The 7,327-nt window shown below is 36.4% G+C and overlaps 1 pseudogene; it reads right to left on the reverse strand.

Moving 5' to 3' along the window:
• Positions 1-1,319: 1,319 nt before the first annotated feature.
• On the reverse strand, positions 1,320-3,477 carry LOC148190866 (aldehyde oxidase GLOX pseudogene; annotated as a pseudogene).
• Positions 3,478-7,327: the final 3,850 nt, after the last annotated feature.

Raw genomic sequence — 7,327 nt, forward strand, 5'->3', positions numbered from 1 at the left:
ATTAAAGTTATTTTATTTTACAAGTTAAGACAATATAATTGGAGCATTTCATTCGTTATTTTATTACTCAAAATAATGTAATTGAATAAGATTTTTTTAAGTACATTTTCATGCTATGATAAATTTTGAATTTTTATGAATTTTAATAACCCATGACATCTCATAAATCAGGAGTTACAATCCTAATGTATTTTCATATTCTTATTTCGTTTAATATTGGTTAAACTTAAAACATGAGAGATTTTAGACGTATAAACGATTTTGTCTCAACAACTCCTTTCATTTTGTGGTTTTGATTTTCACCTACGATGATCGTATTTGTATAGGACCAGATAACATTACAGAGAATGGTGTTGATACGATGTTGAACAAAAGACGAGTAGTGAAGAATAATGCTTGGGTTTCTAAAATGTTAATTTTCTTTTTAATAAATTATTTTAAATAGTTTTAATATATTAACTCCAGTTGTAATTGGATTGTTTATTATTTCTGAAAAGATTCTATTTTCTCTTTAATATAACGAAATAATGTTTAAAAGTTTTACTATATTGTGATTATATTAGAGTTTTATATTTTTTTTAAATGATGAACATTTCCTTTCATTTACATGTAATATCTTAAATTGAGATGTTACATAATTTACCTAATTTACTAATTATTCTCTAAATATATAATATTAAAAAATATTAAGGTGTAATCTAGTTGAGGTTTGGTCAAATATATTTTAAATACATGAATATCTACATCAGTAAAATATTTTAAAATATTTTCTATCTATTAGGTTAATAAAATTTAGTTGAACCATATTATCTATATTATATAGTATATTTATTAAATCATACACACACACACACATATATATATATATATATATATATAGATATATATATATTATCCATTGAAAGAGTAACATCTTGTTAATACTTGATGTTATGGTTTGACACATGTAACAATTGCTTTATATAAAAAGCAATTGAAATCAGGACCACTGGACTTCTACAAATTTAAATTCTTAATTTTCATTTTATCTAAAATTAATTAATAATAAATTGTCGGTCATTCTAAATAGATACGTTTCTTAACATTATAGACAATATTTAGTAATATTTTTTCTGTTGAATTACGTAATATAATAAAAATATTAGCACTGTTTAAATTATTTGATTAAAAATGACAATCCTGAATTAAAAATTTCGTTCATTAATTTTTCTTAAACAAATTTCCTTTTATCATGAGATCACATCATAACTATCTGATACATAGACATCCATCTACCTAAACATCACATGGTAGTAGTACGGTATTAATTATATCTATAATTCATTGCTAAAGTCTCATTAATCATTGTTTCCAATTAACGGCTACGCTGCCAACGCCTATTAACAATTGCATAAACTAAATTTTAAATTTTAATTTTCCAGCTGCCCAATAAACAAAAAGTAAATAAAATTAAATAGAATTTTAATTTTGAAAACAGCATCAAACTTCGTTACTTCACAGCTACGCCACGTGTACCCACTTTGCAACGCTGGGCACGCCCTGGTTCACCGCGAAGGCCATGTAATACCCTGGCGGTACCACTTTCCCACTTGGTGGCGAGGTGACGCCAATCCGGTACTTCCCATCGCCGTCTGGCGCAGCAGAGGAAACCGCCAGTTTGACCAGACGTTGTCCCTGCGAAAACGAATGCGTAGCGAAAGGAGCACTGGCCAAATTCACTTCGACGATCCCCACCACAGGCAAAGAAACTGAAACCACCACATCGAAACTCTCCCCAAAGCGCACCGTTTCGGGCACCTCCTCAATGACCGGTCTAAGATTCGCCCTGTCCGGGGACAAATACTCGGGCGAAAACGCTTCAACTCTTAACTCGGTCGGATACTCAGCGTCGAACCGGTACAGAACATGTGGGTTACTTCCCGCAAGGAGAACCCTCCCGTCAGGTAACAAATTCGCCGTTGCGTGGTACATTCTCGGAACTGAGCCAGGGTTCAAAACCATGAACCGCAACCCAACCGGTTGATCAGGCCGGTACAGAACCGGGTTCAAACAAGGATTACTAGCCGACTCAAACCCTTGTGTTCCGGACATAGCTCCATTAATAACCAAAACGTCGCCGTTTGGAAGCATCACCATATCCCCCATTATTCTTCCAAACGGCATGTTCTCCATTTCCCATTTCGGATTTTCGTTGTCCCCCAGAGCTAGTATGCGCCCACAGCTACCGTGCGCCGGGGAGTCCGTACTCCGCAGCAAAAAAGCTCCGTATTGCGCGCCGCCGCACACAACAATCTCCGCTTTTGAGTAGTCCTCTTGTAAAGCCAACATCGCGGAGGACCCTGCAGAAGGGTAGTTTCGCGGACCGCCCTCCAATTTAGGGTATTCCTTAACGATGACGTGGCGCGTGAAATCATACATCACCGACCGCGTGTTGGCGAAAACGAAAAGGTGACCGTTAGGAAGAAGATGGACGTAAGGGTATAAGTTATCCATCTGCGTGTCTTCCGTTTCAGCCAAAAAGGGAAACGAAACCGCACCGTTTTTGCGTGGAGGGAAAAATTCGACAGTGTTGGAGCCTCTTCCACCGATTATAATCACCGATCCGTCCGGCAAAATCTGGTTAGTGGCGTACCATCTGCCTTCCGCCAATTCGACTTCCTCTAGCTCTTTCCAGTCGCAGAACCCGGTTGCGTCACACGGGCTGAACATTCGGATCTTTTTCAACCCGTCAATGTCGCCGCCGGTCTGCAGAAGAGTTCCGTCGGGGAGGAACTGACCAGAGGAACACCACGTGTCGGTGAGGATTTTCAAAGGACGGACCTGGTTAGTTTCGAGGTCGAGGTGGACAGAGTGCGCGTAGCAGTCGCGCTTTAACAGGGCATCGTTCCGGTCGTAGCGGCACTGGCCCTTGGGGAGGAGTTTTCTTGAGGGGCCGATGTTGGTCCGGTCGAGGAGGACGGCGGTGTTGAACCGCGTGACGGCCGTGTGCATGGAGGCTATGCCGGCGTCGGCGACGAGAACCTCCCACGTGCCGGGGAGGTCGGCACGTGCGGGTGCTAGAAAAAGGAAGAGAAGAAAGGATGACAGGTAAGCAGAGAATTTTTTCATCGTGAAAGAGTGGATAAGTGGAGTGGAGTGGAGTGGAGTGAGGTGAAGTGAAGCTTTCATTCTAATTATTATATAGAAAATATAGAAAATGAATAGAAATGGTAATTGCAAATTTTGATGGAAAAGTGCAATGTTACTTCGTATTAGCGTGCATTGTTGTGTGATGTGATGTTGTTGGGTGCATTATTAGTTATTAGTGTTATAAATAATGAATGAAAATGTGTAAGGAGACAAGAATAGGGTCGTTGTCGTGGACAGTTGAGATGATGTTGAAAGTAGGCGGTTACTGTAGCAAGATGTTAGTTAAAGTGGAGTTTGGAAGATCAAATTGAATGTATGCACTATACTTGTAAGCAGTCATTTCCCCTTTATATGTTCTATAATTTATTGTTTTTTCGAACTAAGTTTTGTTAACAAGTTGTTAACTTAGGTTATCAAGAGACGAGGAATAGTTTGGCAAGACATGACGTGTTAGATAACAAAATTAAAAGATAAGGAATATAACTTCTACTAACAATGACATCATTATAGTTGCTATATAGGCGCATTTTAATGGTTCTAAATATTATATTGGAATGGCTTTAGTTGTCCATTGAATATTTTTTACTTTATGTCAATTACTTTGAATTAAAAACTAAATTGTCTAATATATGTTTTTAATATTGTAGTTTAAATAACTTAATTATGCACACCAAATAATTTTTATGTGATATTTTATCTATTTATTAATATATATATATATATATATATATATATATATATATATATATATATATATATATATAATAACTTAAATATGATTGTTTCGATTTGTTTACTTACACAAATTGTCTTTTTATTCGAAGTTTAGGTCACAATATAATCTTGAATCTTTTTGTATTATTCAGTTCATCCGGATGTTCCTTGCAGAAAGCATTCCAAGACTCAAGTTAGTGTTTGTCTACATAGTCTGATAATAAATGCATAGTAAAAAGTATCACACTACCTGAATGTCAAACCTGTATTTATAAACTTCTTTGATGAACTTTTAATTAGTTATAACCGAATTACGACTCATATGCTAGTAATATGGTTTAGGTTTAACCTAATTATTCTTAATAGCTTATCTTGTTTGTGGTCTGACTGATCGGTCATTTCGTTGTTGGATGGTTGATAGCTCGGTTCATGGCTGATCGGACGGTCATACAGTACGCATATAAGAACTGAGAAATTCAGAGAAAGTGGAAAGACATGTGTATGCATTTGAGTGGACGATCGGTTTTTTACGGTAGTATATAAGTAAAAGTTTCAAAATTTTACTCCATTCTATGCATGCACTCTCTCTCTCTCCAAAGTTCTGATCTCTTCTTTTCTCCTCCTTCTCTCTAAAAAATCTCTCATCTTACTTAATCTACTTTATAATTAGACCAAATTTAAGTCATATTGGAGTCCAAAACAACATTTTCAACCGATCAAAGTCTCGTTTAGGGCTGGTGAGTCTCGAGTTCTTGAGTTCTTGTGAGATTCCAAAACTTTTTGAAACATGCAAGTCAATTTTCTAGTTGCATGTGCTCATCTACTTCCTCTTCCCATTTCTGATCATAAATCTGATCTTTTGGTGGGTTTATTCTTATGAATCGGTGAATTTTAGGTGGTGATCGAGTTTTACCGCCGTTGAGTGTACGGTTCGGTCAAAAAGGCAAGGGAAACTAGTTAATTTAATTGCTTAGTTTATGATGTATGAAAATGTTGTGTCTTGGGGATGCATGTGTGTGAAACTGAATGATTGTGTGCTTGATATGGTTATTGAAGAATATTATATGTTGTATTCATGTTGATTGTGGTTCTGCATAGTGTTGGTTCAGTGACCGAGTGGTATTGGAAGGAATTGTGGTAGTAAAAGTGGAGAATTTGGGTTCGGTGAGTTTGGTCTGTATGAGAAATGTTTAGATGTTCTTTAGAAATGTATAGGTTTGTATAATATAAAATTGGGAGGATTAGAAGTTGAGAAGAATGAAAGAAATTGGTAAAGATTTGGTGTTGATCATAATTCTGCAGTCATTCTCCAGAATTATGTAGTTCGCTGAGGGTCCTTCGTTGACCGTTCGGCCTTCTCCTTGTATCCGGTCTTAACTAAGTTATGCTTATGTGGAACTTTAGTTAATCACCGATCAGTCTTGTACTGGTAGTTGATTTTTAAAATAGTGTTCGATCTAGTATCAGTATTGATATTCGGTCTTAATTGTGTTCGGTCTCTTATAAGCGTTACCAATTAATGATCGTTCTGTTTGAGTTGGTATTCATTTTATTATACCGTTCGGTCATACTATGGTACCTTTTGGTCCTACACTAGAGCTCGGTCTCTTAGTGGGGATAGGTCTTCTTTTAGAATTCGGTCTATATTAGCATTCGATTTTGTTGGGGTGTTCGGTCTAACATTGGTTCTCGGCCTTGCTATAGAATTGGAATGTTATAGTATTCGGTCTCACTTCTAGTAGTCGGTCAGTAATAGTGTTCGGCTACTTCTTCAACATTACCTAGTATGGATCATTTGGTCCTGTTCTTTAGATAGTGAAAGACCGTTCAGTCTCGTACTAAGTGTTCTGTCTAAGTTATAAGAGTTTTGTCTAAGTGATTAGTATTTGGTCATATTCTTAGGTGATAATTGTTACCGTTCGGTTTGACCTTACTAGGAAGCTTTCGATCTGTAAAGGGTTATGGTTATATTGTATTGTGAGTGTTTATTTCAGTGGTTTAAATGTATTATGTATGAGAAATAATGTTGATATTGTAGTATGGTATGAGATTTCTAAAGGTAAATATGAAAGAGAATTCCAATGAGGAATGTCTCGGTGGTTGGTTTTCAATGTAATAGTATGGTATGAATATGGATAGTGGAATCCACGACGTTCATCGTGACATTCTAATGGTTACCAAATCTCAAGTAGAGGTGGGTAATTCATGTCGTGAGAATAACAAAAGGTCCTAGTCTAAGGGAGAAGATCTTAGGTGAGGTATAACGGGCTAACCTCGTGTGGCAGCTGATGGGTTTCTAGTTACTACACCCACGAGTGCACGAACGACCATAGCTACATATTCATACTAGTCCGGACAGTCAAAGTAAAGTGGTCGGTTAATATGTGTATGTGTTTTATGCAAATGTATGAGTGTTTTATTGGTTTATTGAATTGTATGTTAACTTGATTGTTAAATTACACTAGCGTACCCTACTTTTCTTTTTTGCCATGGTTACCCATTCGGTTTATCCTTTGCAATGATCATCCGATGGATGTGAGTAGAAGTAGAAGAGGTCTCGATGGAGCAAGCTTTGGAAGGAGAAGATCCACTAGTTTAGTATATATCGTTCGGTCTTGTACATAGTTTTGGGCTCCGCTATTGTCCGTTCTGGGATATGGTTGGGCTCCTCATGAGGTAGGGCTTTATGTTCCCTACTTCTACATCAGTTCATCCTTACAAAATTTTAAGGATCGAGTGGACTTAGTGGCGGAGGTTGCCGATGCCACATGCTTTAAATTAGTTGTTTGCAAAAGGAATGAACGTGTTTGTCACGAGAGTGAAGGTTATGCGATTGATTTTTTCTATGTGTATTCTACCATCTTTCGCAACATGTCCGTTTGGGTTTCCTTTTTTAGACTTCTAGATGGGCGTTCTACGAAAGTTAAATGTGGCCCCCACCCAGCTGCATCCGAACGGGTAGGCATTTATCATCATTTGGAAGGCTCTCACTCTAACTCCGACGCTCGCCTCCTTTTTGTACTTTTTACGCACCCAATCGCACCCTAATGGGTTTTGGGTATCACCTATATAAAGCACTTCAATGTGAAACCTGTATTTATAGACTTTCGTGATAGACTTCTAATTAGGTATGACCCAATTATGACCCATATGTTAATAACCCGATTTAAGTTTATCCTAATTACTCTTAATAGTTTATCTTCCTTGTGCTCTAACCAATCAGTCGTTTCGTTGTTAGATGGTCATACAGTATAATGATATTTTAGTTATTTATTTTAAATGGTTTAATTATATATACCAATAATTTTAACATAATATTTTAATAGTTTATGAAGAAAAATTTATTTATATGTATAGAACAAATTTGATTTGATATTTTAATCATTTCTATGATTAATACATTATTCATCATTGATTAAAAGTTAGTATGCTTATTATATATCATTGATTCCATGTGCTAACTTGAAGGAATTTTAAAAATAAT

The sequence above is a fragment of the Vigna umbellata genome, chromosome 11, assembly GCF_029865625.1.
Source record: "Vigna umbellata cultivar VRB3 chromosome 11, Vumbellata_1.0, whole genome shotgun sequence".
Classification (NCBI taxonomy): Eukaryota; Viridiplantae; Streptophyta; class Magnoliopsida; order Fabales; family Fabaceae; genus Vigna; species Vigna umbellata.